At 36.2% G+C, this 15,891-nt stretch overlaps 1 protein-coding gene across 1 annotated transcript in view; it reads right to left on the bottom strand.

Moving 5' to 3' along the window:
- Window positions 1–15,891, bottom strand: part of Pdzd8 (PDZ domain containing 8) — a 59,372-nt gene that overhangs the window by 40,606 nt on the left and 2,875 nt on the right. The window lies entirely within an intron of this gene.

Raw genomic sequence — 15,891 nt, 5'->3', positions numbered from 1 at the left:
CTTCCCCTTCTCCAGATAGCAAAGTTTACAAAGGTTACTAAACGTTTGTTGATTCAACTTTACACAGCAATGGTCCAACCAGAATTCAAGCTATACTGACTTCACCACTGCCCAAACTATTTAACAGCTCAACTATCTACGACTTATTGGCACACCGTGGTTATTATTAAAATAGCCCTTTTCTTATGGATGTGCCTATGCTGAGTTATAAACTATAGGAGTATAAAAAGAGCAAAACTTTAACTCAATCACAACTGCTACCCCTCCATTAAAGCAAAAGACAGAGAATATGAGAGAACTCGGGCTTGAAGCTCTGTGATTCTCAATCTACATGAGCCATGACATTTGCCTGTGCAGAAAAGTTTATGGTTTAAAAATTACAAAACAAATATTTGGGTGTGGTGACACAAATCTATGATCCCAGCCACTAATGAGGTTAAGGCCTCTTGATAATTTGAACCCATGGGTTTAAAACCAGCCTAGGTAACATATCATTGATTCTAAGTATGATTTTGAGACTGAGATTCTAGATTTCACAAACAAAGGCCATCACAGTTCATCTTTCTAATCATACATTCTCTTAATATAACACGCCTTTCTGTCTAGGAAGTCACTGCATGTTCCTGAAGGTAGTGTGCATATGACTTTAGACCTCCGGTTCCCTTAAGAGAGAAGTTCTCATCATTCTTTTTTCTACTTGGCTTTAGCTCTCAGATCACAGCAAACTAAGCACACTGGTTTCTTTCCTCTTTATCTAGTAGTCATTTAAAACACTGGCCACGAAAGTCTCTGTATGGCCTCATCTCACAACACCCATGCCTCTCATAAACCAGCCAAGGTGTCACACATCCAGTACTTCAGTACTGTTGAGCAGACTTATAAAAATCAAACACTAAAAATTAAACATGTGGAAGATAACAGAAGTATATTACAGTTTATTCTGAAGGATGTTAATACAGGAGGGAAAGTCCTGTTTTACAGAAAATGTGAATAAAGGAAAATCTACTAGAAAAGGAAAAGTGGGAACAGACAATGCTCGATGTTTTCTCCTGACTTTAAACTAGTATAGAAAGCAGAAATTCCCCCAGAATTGCCATAATATACTGATTTGCTTCTGAAGCCATTTAACTCAGACATGTTCCAAATTTTTGGAGATTAAAAAAAGATCAGAAACTATATTTATGATATTAAAACAACATTTATTATATCTGAGAGCTTTAAAAATATAAGTCTTATAAGTTTCTGAAGAACATATAAGAATCTATTAATTAAAAAATTATAAATATTATCTCTAGAAACTTCAGCATTAGTACTGTAAGTTACTTAGCTAAATAACATTTAGCTAACAATCAATTCTTGTTAAAACATGTCACAATTCTCAGAGGAGCACCAGTTAAACAGTATATGATATATAATCTAACCTGAATTTATTAATGCCTACAGTGTTTTGCAAACAATGTTTATGCACAAAATACATCAAAACTAAAAAAAAAAAAGTATGTATTCTATTTAAGTTGAATATACTCAACAGGATTAAGCTGTTATCCACAAACCAGTCAAAAGAATCCACATATTCATACCCCAAAACCGTTTGGGTAAATCAAAACCAAGCATGTATGAAAATGTCATTTAAAAAATCCTGTCTCGGGGTTGGGGATTTAGCTTAGTGGTAGAGCGCTTGCCTAGGAAGCGCAAGGCCCTGGGTTCGGTCCTCAGCTCCGAAAAAAAGAACCAAAAAAAAAAAAAATCCTGTCTCAAAAATAAACAAAGCAGTTACAAGCACTGGGGTAGGAAAAAACAGTAAAAACAGTATCCAAGAATTACTATAATGTATTAACCTAAAATTTGTTTCTACCCAAAAAATTATAAAAGCTCAAATATGAAAACATGATCCACATAGCATGAAAATGAAAATATAATAATAATAAAATCAAACTGCTTGAGAGTGAACAGACTATAGATGTAATCAATATAAAGCAGTGATTATAATATATTGGAAAAAGTCAAAAGGATGGTAAGAAAGGGCATTAGTTAAGTCTTCTTTCTTATAAGGTTAAACAGTAGATAACATTATAGTTATTACATTGCTCAGCAACATGGATGCAACAGCATAACTAAGCATACAGTTAACGCTTACCTTGTATTATAACTTACTTTCTATGGTAACTCTATGAGATGGATAAATATATAATTAGCACTCATTGTATAGATGAGGAAATTGAGACACAAATCGGTTAAGTAACCTGGTCAAGGGAAATACTCACAGCTATAAAGTGGTGGAGCCAAAATCTAGGTCTGGCTTTAGAATCCATTGCCTTAACCACCTAAAAGCTGTTAAAGAGAAACTGTTACAAATGGTCACTTCTACACCGTGAGACTTAGGGCAGCCAAGTAATTTTTATAAAACCTTTCTGTTTATGCTGTGGCTCAATAATAAAAGTCATGGGTTAAATTCTCAGCACCTAATTAAATCCTTCTGCTCTATTTTTAACTTTCATGCATTAACTAAAATAAAGAGAGATAGGACCAAATGTTATAGGATATAAAACTGCTAGAATAGACTTAATTAGAAAATCTCTATTAATTCTAAAAAGACACGTAGCAGTCTGTGACTCAACAATCCTGCCCAAGCAGGATCTAATAGAAATGTGCATCAAGAAAAAATGGGTGTAACACTAAGCAGTTGTCCATTATTATCCCACTGAGGCATGTTTGTAGAGTGGAATAGTCTACAGAAAATAAAATTACAGCCATATGCATAAACATTTAATCAAAAAAGCTAGACCAAAAAAATAGTAGGCACTTATAATATGATTCAAATTATAAAGCTAAAAGATAGGACAAGTGGTGTTAAAAATCAAAAATCAGGAGAATAGTTACTTTTAGGCCAAGCAGGACGACACATATATGACATGTTTCTCTCTGTGTGTGCACTTACTTGTGTGTTCTTCTGTGCAGGTACACATACGTGTGGACATTGTGGATGACAGAGCATCCCTGGGTGTCATCCTCAGTGAGGTTATCCACTTCCTCTGAGGGAGTGTCTCACACCACCTTGGCATTACCAAGTATGTTTCACTGGCTGGACAGCCCCAATGATCCTCCCATCCCATCTCCTATCCCAGCACTGAGATTACAAGCACGCTATCATCCCCAGCACTGTTATGTGCTAAGTTTAGGGGAACTGAATTCAGGCCCTCACTCTGGTTTTATAACTGCTCATCTTGTCAATATTCTGAGTTAAACAGTCACAATCACAAACTTTTCATGTAGCGAGTTAAATCTTCAATTAATGTTTAAGGACAAGAAATAAGTTGTATCCTTAAATGTGTTACTTTAGTAAATTAAGTATATATTAAAATGTATAATTAAAATTTTATACCTACAGAAGAAGCTAAACCTCCTTCTCTTATTGGATTTTAGCATTAAAATGTGTTTTTACTCTAAGATGTCTTTTCAAGATTGTTCTGTAACACACCCTGAATGCCAGCTGGTGACATCTCCATCACATGGCAGCAGTACAACTGTTTGCAAACACGGTGGTCCTTAGAGAAGGGTTTACTACAAACCTAGTATAAAAATATGCTGAGGTCTAGAGCTACTCGACTTCAATCAGCTTGTGTGTTCTTTCCTGGATGATAAATTTACTAGAGTTTCCAGCCTAGTAAAAGGCAAACTAACAATTAGTTTTTAAAAGGACACAGACCTTTAATGCAGAGCAAGAATTCTACCTCTAGAAATACACAGGCAAGGTGGATGGAGGACTTGCCAAGGAAGCAAAGTATTATGAAAAGAACACAATATTTAAAGCAATATAAATAAATAGCACTCTCAACTCCATTATGTAACAAAGAGTATGATTTCAGTCAGGTTTTTCATCTATTTCTTATTTAAAAGTCAGAGAGGTTGTATTCTCTGTCTATGAGATGAGGTTTTTTTGTTTTGTTTTGTTTTTAAATGCTAGCACTTTCTAAACTGCAAGGTATCATAGACGTTAACTGCTAAACATAGTGTTCAAGTGTTTATGTCACCTCTGAAGTACCTGTCCTCACCCTTTAAAAGTCTGTTCCATATTTATAAAGGACACATGCTCTGCCTTCTACACCCATATACTGAGATCTCAGTGCATAACTGTAAGAAAGTACATTTTAAGAGCAACATCTTCTTATTAAATGATAACCAAAAATACTGTGAACACTATCAGTCAACAAAGAGGAGAGATGTTTAAACCTTAAACATTATCTGTGGTAACTCCTTGTTTCCTCAGGGAAGCAAAGGCAATGAGAAACAAAGTGGCTGCCTACACAACTAGCTCATTAGAACTATAATCACAACAACTAGGCCTGTCCCACTTCTTATCCAGCTAGCATTTATGTGGGAGGAATTGTTCTAGGAGTTTTGTCTATGTTATTAACTTATTTAACTCTTAAACACACATGTGACAGCATTTCTCCCTTTTATTTTTAACTGGTTAAAAACAGCATGTATTATGTGTAACACAATTCAAAGAGTATCATGAAAATAACAAAACACTTCCAAATACTTATTCTATACAACACTATATGTGAAAGATAAATGTACAAATATCCTGTAATATAAAGGAGAAAATTAGAAACTAAAGAGAACAGAGACACGGCCAATTAGAACAGAGGCACACTCACACCCAAGGCCAGTGCTCCTTTCAAAATAAAGTGTATTTGAACCTGATGACCTTGCCCACCTTAGGTGGTATTGGCAAAAGCTGTTAGACTAGTGTGATAACAAAATAATATGTACTCTACCATTAATGTACTCTTACAGTAGGTATCTGGGAAGTAGAGGGTAAGAATCAAGAAGGAACAAAAGAGAAGGAGAAAACTTAGACATAACTTGGGTTAATGACTTCATGTCGGGTTCATTGAATGGAGAATAATTCTCTACTCATAGCTGCCCCTACTCCCTGCTGATGCATTCCATATCCATTTTAATGCCCACAATTTCTATCTTTGTAGAACTCTGAATTCCTTCTCCAACATTTTCTATGATTTCCCCCTAACTTTCTGATTTTTGTTTTTTGAATAAGGCAATTTAAAGTAGTATTGTTTACTTGGTCTCAGACTTTGGCTCTAATACTTACTAGATTTGAGACCTTTTAGGCAAGTTACTTCAGCTTTTAAGAGGCCCAGTTTCTTCATTTGAAAGGACAGCAATAGTGTCCATCTTGGACACGTGTTTTACGAATTAAATGAGTAGTTTCTCATAAAGGGATATACTCTAGAAATAGGCCGTATCAAACTTTGTGTACATATTAAGGCTGGCCTTCTACAGATATCTCAGAGAGCAAACATCTCCTTATCCTCCACAATAAAGCATTTCAGAACCTCCATTGATTCAAATGTTACATTCATGGCTAGTTCTCTCTTCTCTCAGCTTTAGATTTCAGGTGGCCCTGAGTTCAGTGTCTGGAACTGTTTTAAAACTATATACCTTGCATGGTATGTATCTATTAACAATTAACAAGAGAACAAAACAATAGCCAGTATCCCTCCCCATTTTAGTACTCCTAGCCATTAAATGTTATAGTTTCTGTAAATCACACTATATTTGCACACGTATCCTGACAACTCATAACAATGTATGGAACTTACTTAATAAACCTCATTTTCTACAGGTGGAGACTAAAGATGAGACACTCAAATATCTTGTTTGCTGTTACACAATAAATGGCAAAATTAAATATGCATCAGATCCACTCTCATTCCTGTATGTCTTGCAATATCAATATGGACTAGCAGTTCTAAATAGCAACTGCAAATGTCTATATCCAATATTCATCAAAGGTGACTCAGAAAGGAACAAACAAGAAAAATAGTTCCTTTACATATAGTGAAAATAAACATCAAGTTAAACTAGTGGTTTGCAAACACTCTCTTCTTAGGATCCTCACATATGTTTTTCAATTACTGAGGACTCCAAAGAGCTGTTGTTTCTAGGGATGGTGTCCATTAATTCCCCATGAGAAATTAAGCTTGCATTCCATTAACTGACAGTAATGACATCATAATATATCATGTGACTTCTTGAACCCCCACTGTAAAGGACTAAATGGGAAAGGCAAATTACATTTTTATACTTTACATTATTATGAGTATAATTTTGACTTGATAGGGCCCCCTTATAAGGATCTAAGAGAGTCAGCCAAAAGGGTGCCCCAACTTCATTTTAAAAAGAATTAAAGATTATAACTCTGTGTGTTAGAGTCTGTGTACAGGTATACATGACTGTGGCAACCAGAGGTCAATGTTAGGTGTCTTCTATCAAACCCCACCTTACTTTTTCAGTCGTTTCATTTTATTTTATGTGTATGGATATTTTGTCTTCATGTAGGTCTATCAGGCATTTGCCTAATGCCTGTTGAGGCCAGCGAGGGCCTGGATCAGATGCACTGGAACTAGAATTACAGACAGTTGTGAGCCCCTATGGGTGCTGAGAATCAAACCATGGTCCTCTGGAAAAACAATGTTCTTAACTGCTGAGTCATCAATGAGTTGCAGATCTACTGAGTGAGAGACACTGTCTGAAAAGATAAGGTGGAGGGACTCACCAGATCTGGAACTCATTGATTCAGTAAGATAAGCTAACTAATGAAGATCCCCCTTTTCCCAGTCCTGTCCACACACCCCATGGTCAGAACTGGAATTACAAGTACTTGAATACTTCAGCTTTTACATGGATGTCAGGGATCCCAACTCAAGTCCTCATGCTTGCACTAGACAGGTACTTAACCTCGTTACATTGTTTCTCACTACTAGATTTAAAAACAAAACAAAACAAAAAATACTTCAAAGAGGGGACTATTTTGATTTAGTCCTTCTACCACAAATTACTTCTGGACTGTACAGTATCCCTGAAAAGGTACTAAATTTTATTGAATAAATCGAACTCTTGTGGAATGGGGGAGAGAAAACAACCTAAAGTAATGTTATCGCCTCCCAACTGTGGAAAAGGCAGGGGCTATAACGTATGACTATATAAAGTTTGTCTGGGCACATCAAGACAGAAAATAAGCCATTACTCCACTGGAAGGCAGAGAGATTTGAATAGAGCAAGGAGGAAGAAATTATACTCAAAGGTTCTAACTGTCTAGCTTTTCAGTTGTTCTCTCTTAAGTAAAAGCAAAATGCTTTCTGAAGTATAACTGATTTTAACATTACCTATACTTCTGTCTGTTTATCTCTATGTCTGTTTAAAAGAATCACATTCAAGTAGTAAGTAATAAAACAATACTTATAAGATTAAGGACTATGCCCGTCTATCCTTTGAGAAATCTACATGAAATCTATTCTAAGAGAAGTTCAGCCTACAGAACAGGGAAGCAATTGCTAAATCATATATTCACATAATTCTTTTCCTCTCTCAACCTTAAAATCTAGATTTTCCTTTAATTGGTGTCAGAAACTATAAGCAGCATGGTTTGTCCTAGGATAAACTAAACCAGAACCATATCTGCTAATGCTACTATTTCAGAGAGAAAGGCTGTTTCTTTTCAAGAAAAACCTTAAGAACACAGATATTTCCTAAGTTCCAACAATTATTACCACAGACTCTGGTTCAATAACTTCTCATAATCCCCAAGACTCTCAGATTCAAGTTCAAATCCTAATTCTTAAAATTATTAAAAAGTTCAAGTTTTGAGTAATTTACTTAATTGTTTTTTTCAGATTTTAAAGTATTTAGATATTTTAGTAATTTACTTTTAAAAAGGTATAATGTAGATATGCTGTGCTTAGTAAAGTTTATTACAAATTATGATCATCAATTTTTTTCTCTTTATTCATCCCCAAATATCTGAACTTTATACTCCTTATCACCCCAACATTAGTAAACAAAAGGAAATACTTTACTGCACATATTTAGCTTAGTTCCTCCATATCAAAAGTTTGCTACTATGACCTGCTTAAAAATCAAAAAGTTGCCAGGTAGTGATGGAGCGCGCCTTTAATCCCAGCGCTCGGGAAGCAGGAATAGGCAGATCTGAGTTTAAGGCTAGCCTGATCTACAGAGTTCTAGACAGTCAGGGCTACAGACAAACCCTGTCTCAAAAAAAGAATAAATAATCTTTCCAAATACTGAAGTGCTAAACCTTACAGAAGAGTTCTATCTGTCAACAACAGTAAGAACAAGAGACTTTCAGTGCCTTCTAAAAATCATTTTCATTCAATTGTGTAAGAATACCTTACTCTAGCAAATTACAGAGAACTGGAAGACCTGAAAGAGTTAACTTACTTTACCAAATGACTAAGGTAAGACTATATGTAGCCAGCAACTATAATCATCCTTCATACTGAGTGTTACTGTAACTACTCTGTATGACAAACTCCTACAGGGAACAGGAGAGGGAAATGGTTTAGTGAGTAAAACACTTCCATGCAAGGGTGAGGACCCAAGTTTTGTTCTCCAGCGCTCATGTAAAGCTGGATACAGTAGCACTTGTCTATAATTCCATGTTCCTATGGTGAGATGGGAGGCACAGACAAAAGAATCCTTGAAGCTGGCAGGCCAGCTAGCTTGACAAATAGGAGACTACCTCAAAACAAAGTGGAAGGTGAATAATAGTATGGACATTGTCCTTTGACCTTCAACACATGCACACACGCACGCACGCACGCACGCACGCACGCGCGCACACACACACACACACACACACGCACGCACGCACAAGTGGGGGGTAACTTTAAAAAACACATTTGTGAAACAGACAAAACATTAGCCTACAACACAAACACTAGACTTGTAATTTGCTATATACTTTTATCTACATGCCTAAGTTGTCTAAGAACAGAGCATAAGTTAATTTTCAAGATAGAGATTCCTGGTCCTTAATACTGCAGTTAGTGTCAGTGTCTCTGTCTCTGTCTCTGATGAAAAGATCAGCTCATTCATGCCCCCTATGGTTTGCTTGTTTTTGAACATGGACTCATGTCCTAGACTCACAATGTAGCTGAGGATGGCTTCCTCCTCCTCCATCTCCCAAGTGCTAGGATTACAAATGTGTAAGGCAGAGTTACTACTGCTATAAAAAACTTTCCAGCAAAAACTTGTAGTCACATAACTGTAAGTCATAGAGGTAATTACAGATTTGACCCTAGGAGCAGCATCCTTCCTTTAATATCATTCCTAAGCCACAACTGCCCATTCAACTAGTCAACAGCAATGACTCTAGTAAATAAGTTAAGAACTTGTGGTGGTTTCAGTATGAATGGACTCCATAGGCTCATATTTTGAATGCTTGGTTTCCAGTTAGTAGAATTATTTGGGAAAGAACAGGAAGTCTGATCTTGTTGGAGTAAATGTGTTCTTGGGTCATGTGGTTGTGTATCTGGTCATGAATCAACATGAGCTCTCAGCTACTGCTTCAATGCCATGCGTGCCATGCTCCCTGACATGATGGTCATGGACTCTAACCCACTGAAACTGTAAGCCTCTGGATATGCTGTCTTATAAAAGTAATAGAAGAGCAATGAAGACAGTATTTCATGCAAAAGGATAAGCCTCCTGGCTCACTTTTACTACAGCAGCCACAGTATTTTTAAGTACACAGGAACTAATTATGTTGGGGAAGAGAGAGGTTTTCCAGCTATATTGCTAAAGCAAATCAGAGCCCAGCTATTTCAATATCCCACTCACCATAGAATCAGCTTTACTCTTCCCACATGAAGAATTTCTGGTGCCAATGCGCTGACCACAGAAGAAAGCGAAATGTGTTCTAAAACATTCTGCTGATTTTGCAAAAATTGACAATTATGCACTAGACTAATGAAAATAAGTTTTGTTATTCTATATCAGTTCAAGGAAAGAATGATCTACAGTTAATCAATATTGACTTTTTTAGGAATGTAAAATTAAAAACCAAGGCTTTTGGAATGTAGAGAAGGCTGCAAAACACCCATATTTGTCTTTTCATTGTGTAGAAAAGAGGAACTAGTACCCAATATAGGACTAGGATTGACACCAAGTCCTTGTAATGGACTGATATCTGTAGAACAGTGCAGGGAGAGGAGGCACATGTCTTGAGAAACTATACAAAAATATTTGTTTATAAATCAGTCAACAATAATCTTTAACCATTAAGAAAAAAAGTAAGTTAGAGATGAAATGATTGCTCAGTTGGTGCAAGCATGGGGAAATGAGTTTGATCCCCTGGAACCACAGATAAGACACCATGGGCCTGTAATCCTGGAGCTAGAAGGCAGAGACAAGACAGCTCCCAGAGCTGGTGGCCAGCCAATCTAGCTGTGTCACAAGTTTTAAGTTCAGCAAGAGAACTCGTCTCTAAGAATAAAGTGGAGAGCAACTGAGTCAGAAACCTAACACCAAACTCTAGACTGCTCATGCACAGGCATATGAACACACATGTGCATGCATGTGTAGACAGACACACATACACCCTCCTTAAAAAGAGGGTGGGGTTAAACACACTCCATATATTCTGTTTAAGAACTCTAAAGAAAAACAAAGACATTCTAGGAGAGATCATGTCTTCCCCTCTTCCAAAGAGCTGAGACAGAAGTGTAATGTTTAATCTATGTCCAACAGAAAGGATGATGAAGTTCAGGTTGTCTGAGGAAATTACTAAGGCCAGGTGTATAGGAAGAATATGTCATCTACATGAGCAAACACAGCAAGAAAAGCCTAATGGCATAACTGTCCATGTGGTCATCGCCAAGCTAAAGCTGGATAAATGCCAAGGGGGCTGGGGGGAGATCCTGGAGAGGAAAGCCAAGTCTCAATAAGCAGGAAAGAAGGGCAAATACAAGGAAACATCTAAGGAGATGCAGGAACAGTAGAAGCTCATTAAAGACTGCTTAAGTTATTTTATTTTTTTTTATAAAGGGATAAGGAGGAAGAATTGGATCCACATATACTGTGGGAGGGATACCTAGTTAGTTGCAAATACACCTGGGAGTCACATTTCTACTGCACTTTGCTATTAAGGAAGCAACAGGAGAGGGCAGGTGTAGAGAGGAAGGTGGAGAAAGAACTGAGAGGCATCTACACTCAGTGCACGAAACAACTGCACCTTGGATTATTTACATATACTCCTGGGAATAGCAGGGATAGGTTTTTAACTACTCAACACTATCTGGATACCCGTAAAAGACTGGCAAAATACTGTAAAAAAAAAAAAAAAATTCAGCACTTACCCAATGAGATTTGTAGAATAAAGTTAATGGCATCATATTTGTGTTGAAGGGTAGAAACTTGGACTTCAGATATCAATGTTGAACTATCATTGCATCAGATGCCTCAAACAAGCTAGAGAAATCTCACCAAGAGGTAAGAGAGAGACAGAGAAAGATAGTGGGTGTGGGGGAGGAGTGGAGGAAAGAGAAAGGGAGAGGGGGAGAGACAGCACTGTGTTCTACAGAAGTCTGTTTAGAAATGCCTGAGCCACACACTCTTGGGAGCATTACAGAAGGTAAGCTAGACTGTGAAGTGTCAGCTCTGTGCCAGCTTATTAGTATTAGTTGAGTTTATGGCAACAAAATCGTCTTCTGTCAGCGTTTACTTTTCAGTCTGACGTCTTAAAACCCTACATATGTTTCAAGGTAATTAATTTCATGAACTTAAACAAAAATTTATTCTTCTATTTTTCTGTAGAAATTATCCACAGCCCTCATTAGCTTTCCATAAAACAAAACTAAAAAGACCCTTTAAAAATCTGAGAAGCATTTTGTTTTGTTTTGTAGAAAGCTAGAATCATTAATTTTTTCTTTGTTTTTTGAGGGTAAATATCTGAAGAAAGCCAGGCAGGGACTAGTTCAGAATTTTCAGGTGCAGAGAGTTTCATCACCTTCTTTTAAAATTTAAGAATACAAAAGTTAATTGAAGCTTACAGGTCTGAAAGCATCACAGACCTCGCAGCCCTCTGTGCTTGGAGTAATGATTGTTTATTGCTACTGAAACTGCATGTGACCTGGGATTCCTGGATGCTTCCTATTACTTCGTTTGTTTATTTGGGACTCTGAGAAAGCCATCGATCCCTTGTAAACCTTGAGTTTCTGTGTCCATAAAAACAAGATGTCTCTCTTGCTTGGGAGAGAGATAGCAAGTGTGTGGACTGCTTAGAGTGCCTGCGGACACCTATAGGAAAGTTATTTTATTGTCCAGCTTATCTAATAAACTGCTAGCTAATACTTCACATCAATACTAAATGTCAGATCCAAACACTCCTCCAATATGATATGCTTTATTTCAGGAATAAACTGTGGTTCTCTGACATAGCCAAATACACACATACATTACTGATTAAAGCTTAACTTCTTCCTCATACACTTTTACCCTCAGATTTCTAAAGCAGATTTATCAATGCATTTCTATAACAATAGCATCTTCAGGAAACCCAATGTGCCAGAAGTAAAACTATCATTAAACCAGAGAACACTTAACTCTAGTGTTACTCTTTGCAGTGGATTTGTGGAAGTGAGTAGTACTGAGGCCTATATATAATGTTTTTCCCTAGACATACTATACTATATATAAGTAATCATCTGATTGCTTAAGCAGAGATATTGATCTGTTTGTGTTCCTCACAAACTGAAGTCTTAGGTATATCAAAATGCCACTATTATTAATTTAATTATTTGTTTGTCCTAGAAAACAAACAGTGTGGCAGCATGAATTCCTTATGACTATTTTTATCACCACCATACCCAGCAAAAAACTAGATATACGCAGTATGCAATCAGCACTTACTGAAAAATAAATGACTTTCTAAAACGGCTTCGTGATTCATCTCTGAGAAAATGATCTTGAAATTCCATTTACAAAGAGACATGAAAACATATTTCCTCTAAGCCTTAATGTAAGAAAAAAGCACAGCAGATAAAATCAGCTATTATATTACATCAATACTTGAGAATAGCTAGAATGACACACCAATGCCATTGTTTCTAGCATATGGATGTATGAACAGTTAGTTACATTCCTAGTAATATTAGTAAGTAAAGTGAACCATTACTATAGCCACTAAAGATTTTAGTACTCACCTTAAAGAGAACATACAATTTTAAGGTTATCTATGTACACACAAAAAAGTAAGAAAGAGTTAAGTACAATACATCTCCCAAACAGTTGTGTCAGTTTTGTTTTGTTTGTGTGTGTGTGTGGAGAGAGAGAGAGAGAGAGAGAGAGAGAGAGAGAGAGAGAGAGAGAGAGAGAGAGAGTGTGTGTGTGTGTGTGTGTGTGTGTGTGTGAATTTACTTTGGAAGTTTCTAAGAGAATATTACTTAAAAATCATCTTTGCCTCAAATAATTAGGAAAAAACTTTTAAATATAACTGACATTAAGAACAAATGCTCTTCTTCGTCTCATTAGACCAAGAAATAAATTATGTATAAACTACATTATAAAGTAGGAGGCTTGACAGACCAAGCCTAATTTAGTTCTTGGAAATCAATGGTGTGCACATTAATATAATGGTGCTATTGTCCTGTCCCTCAACCTTAGCAGGATAATACAGTGTGGTCTTTGCTTTCAAGTCACGGAGAATATATAAAAATTCCTACGAACACATTTTCAGGATGTTTACAGTAATAAAAAGACAGAAAAAACAATTAGTTACAACAAAAACTAATGCTCAAAAGTTATTATACACCTATAAATACCTATAAATGATTTCCCCACATGTTCCATATTCAATAAACTCAAATACAATGCCAATCAAGTGACTGTTTCCTCTTTTGTACCCAAGAATTGTTAATTACTGACCAAATCCACTCAAACAAACCGTTTTCCAAACAAAAGGCAGACCCTACCATTTTCAACTACCACTCAACAAGCCAAGTGGAAATATTTCAAGGTTTTTATTTTTAAGTTGTGGCAGGATGACTTTTTAAAATTCAACATTATATAGATTCTATTATAAATAAATTTGCTCAATGGCAGTTCTTTCAAAAATATAAAGTTTAAAAAGAGTAAAACAATCACCGGCCATTAAGTAATCAGCAACCACTCCAGGCCTCAAATGCACATGATTCCAAGTCAATCAGGGACCAGCTCAATGAGGCAGATGGGTAGGACTCTCAAGTACAGGATAAGCCTTACACAGTTTTACCCCAAAGCTGCCACTACAGTTTCTTTTGTTTGTTGTCACGTATAATGCAAATATAGAAATAAAATTCAGAAGCCAGAAATTGACTTCAAGTAAAATCTCTCACCTTTTACCATTGGGAAACCAGTACAGGTCAAATAAACAGCGCTTACAATCTGAATTTGCCCTTCCCACGAGTAACCAGTGCTGGCTACAGGACAACACCCTAAAACAGGGGGAGTTATCTTAAACAACCCTTTTACCAAGTCTTCTAAGATCATTGGAAAACACAGATATCTGCACTACAATTCACAGCAGTAGCAAAATTACATTTATAAATTAGCAATGAAAATAATTTTATGGTTGGGGTCACTACAACATGAGGAACTGTATTAAAGGGTCACAGCCTCAGGAAATTGAGAACCATTGCTTTAAAAGCAGATACATTAATAAGAATCTCAAATATGTGACTCCTAAACCCTAGATATCCCTGCCCTGCCACCCCATGACTATAACTCAGACTTCACAGTGAAGAGAGACTCTCCATGTATGAGAGATCGATGCAGTGATAAAGACTAATTTGAAAGTTTTAAAAATATTTCTACGTTATGCACAATTTTTAAATACACATTTTACGGGGGAAAAGATGAAAGCAATGAGGCTAAGTAAAGGAACTCCTAACCAGTACAACAGAGAACATATCTTCAGCATATTACAATTCATTCTTAAAATCTAGTGTTTTATAAATGACTGCTTTAGTTGTTAAATTTAAGCATTTATCCTGAGTCCTTAGGAAGCTTGACTATTTCTAGGACAAAGTCTAGGACCTGGCAGTTAGTTGTAAAAGCCTACTTCATTTTAGCAATATGAAAAGGGAATACAGGAGTTTAGAAAGAGGCGACAACAGTGGTCACCAACAAGACAATTGTTACATAACGATTAAAGCAGCAAAGAGCCCAGAGATTTAGTATAATTTTCTTTTACTATTTTAGCTCTTACTAAGAAGATTAGATGTTCAAGTGGATAAACACAATCTGGAGGACTGAAAAAGAAATGTTGAACAGAGTTGTTACCGAAAAAGGTTTAGCCTTAAAAAAAAAAGATCCTCTTCAATTTTCCAGTTTAAGTCAGGAAGTTTTATAGCTACAGTTTACTCAGAGTTCTAGGTTAATTTGGAATGATATCTAACTTACTGTTGTAATACTTTGAAAAAAATCATTTAGTAACCAGAAAAAGGTGGGGGTGGATTTGCTAGGGGTGAAACCAGTATCAGACTGCTTTCTTAGCAGGTTCCAGGTTCTATCAGAGCACCATGGGTGGTGATGTTAACAATTATCAACAACTTTGTGCTCCCAGAGAAGACAACCTCCCCCATTTCCTAGTCTGTACTGCTTTAGGAGACATTATAATTTTTTTTGCATTACTAATAATCAAGGTAATTAAATGGAGTCATTCTAATGCACTTAAGGGACTTCATTCTGGATTTGGGGTTAAAGGTTTGGGCTGTGTAAGATGTTATTTTAATTCTAAAAGCTAAAGAAACTTTTTTGTGTAGTTTTCTTCATCAGAAGATTCATTTCTTCATTAGAATGATTTATAAGGGTTTTTTTTTTGTTTTTTTTTGTTTTTTTGCAAACAGGAAAGCAAAAATTTAAATCAATAAGCATTTATGGATGGATAAATCCCAGTCCAAAAATAAAAAAAAAAATGGAGTTGAAATAAATTCCTTCAGTTACAAAAAAATTAAAAAGGCAGCCTCACTTTACCCAAGCTGAGTTTCACCACTTGACTGCTTGAGTGACTTAAGCAGGTTATTTAAC

This window comes from Rattus rattus, chromosome 2, assembly GCF_011064425.1.
Source record: "Rattus rattus isolate New Zealand chromosome 2, Rrattus_CSIRO_v1, whole genome shotgun sequence".
Taxonomy (NCBI): domain Eukaryota; kingdom Metazoa; phylum Chordata; class Mammalia; order Rodentia; family Muridae; genus Rattus; species Rattus rattus.
This window is presented reverse-complemented; position numbering and strand designations above follow the sequence as displayed.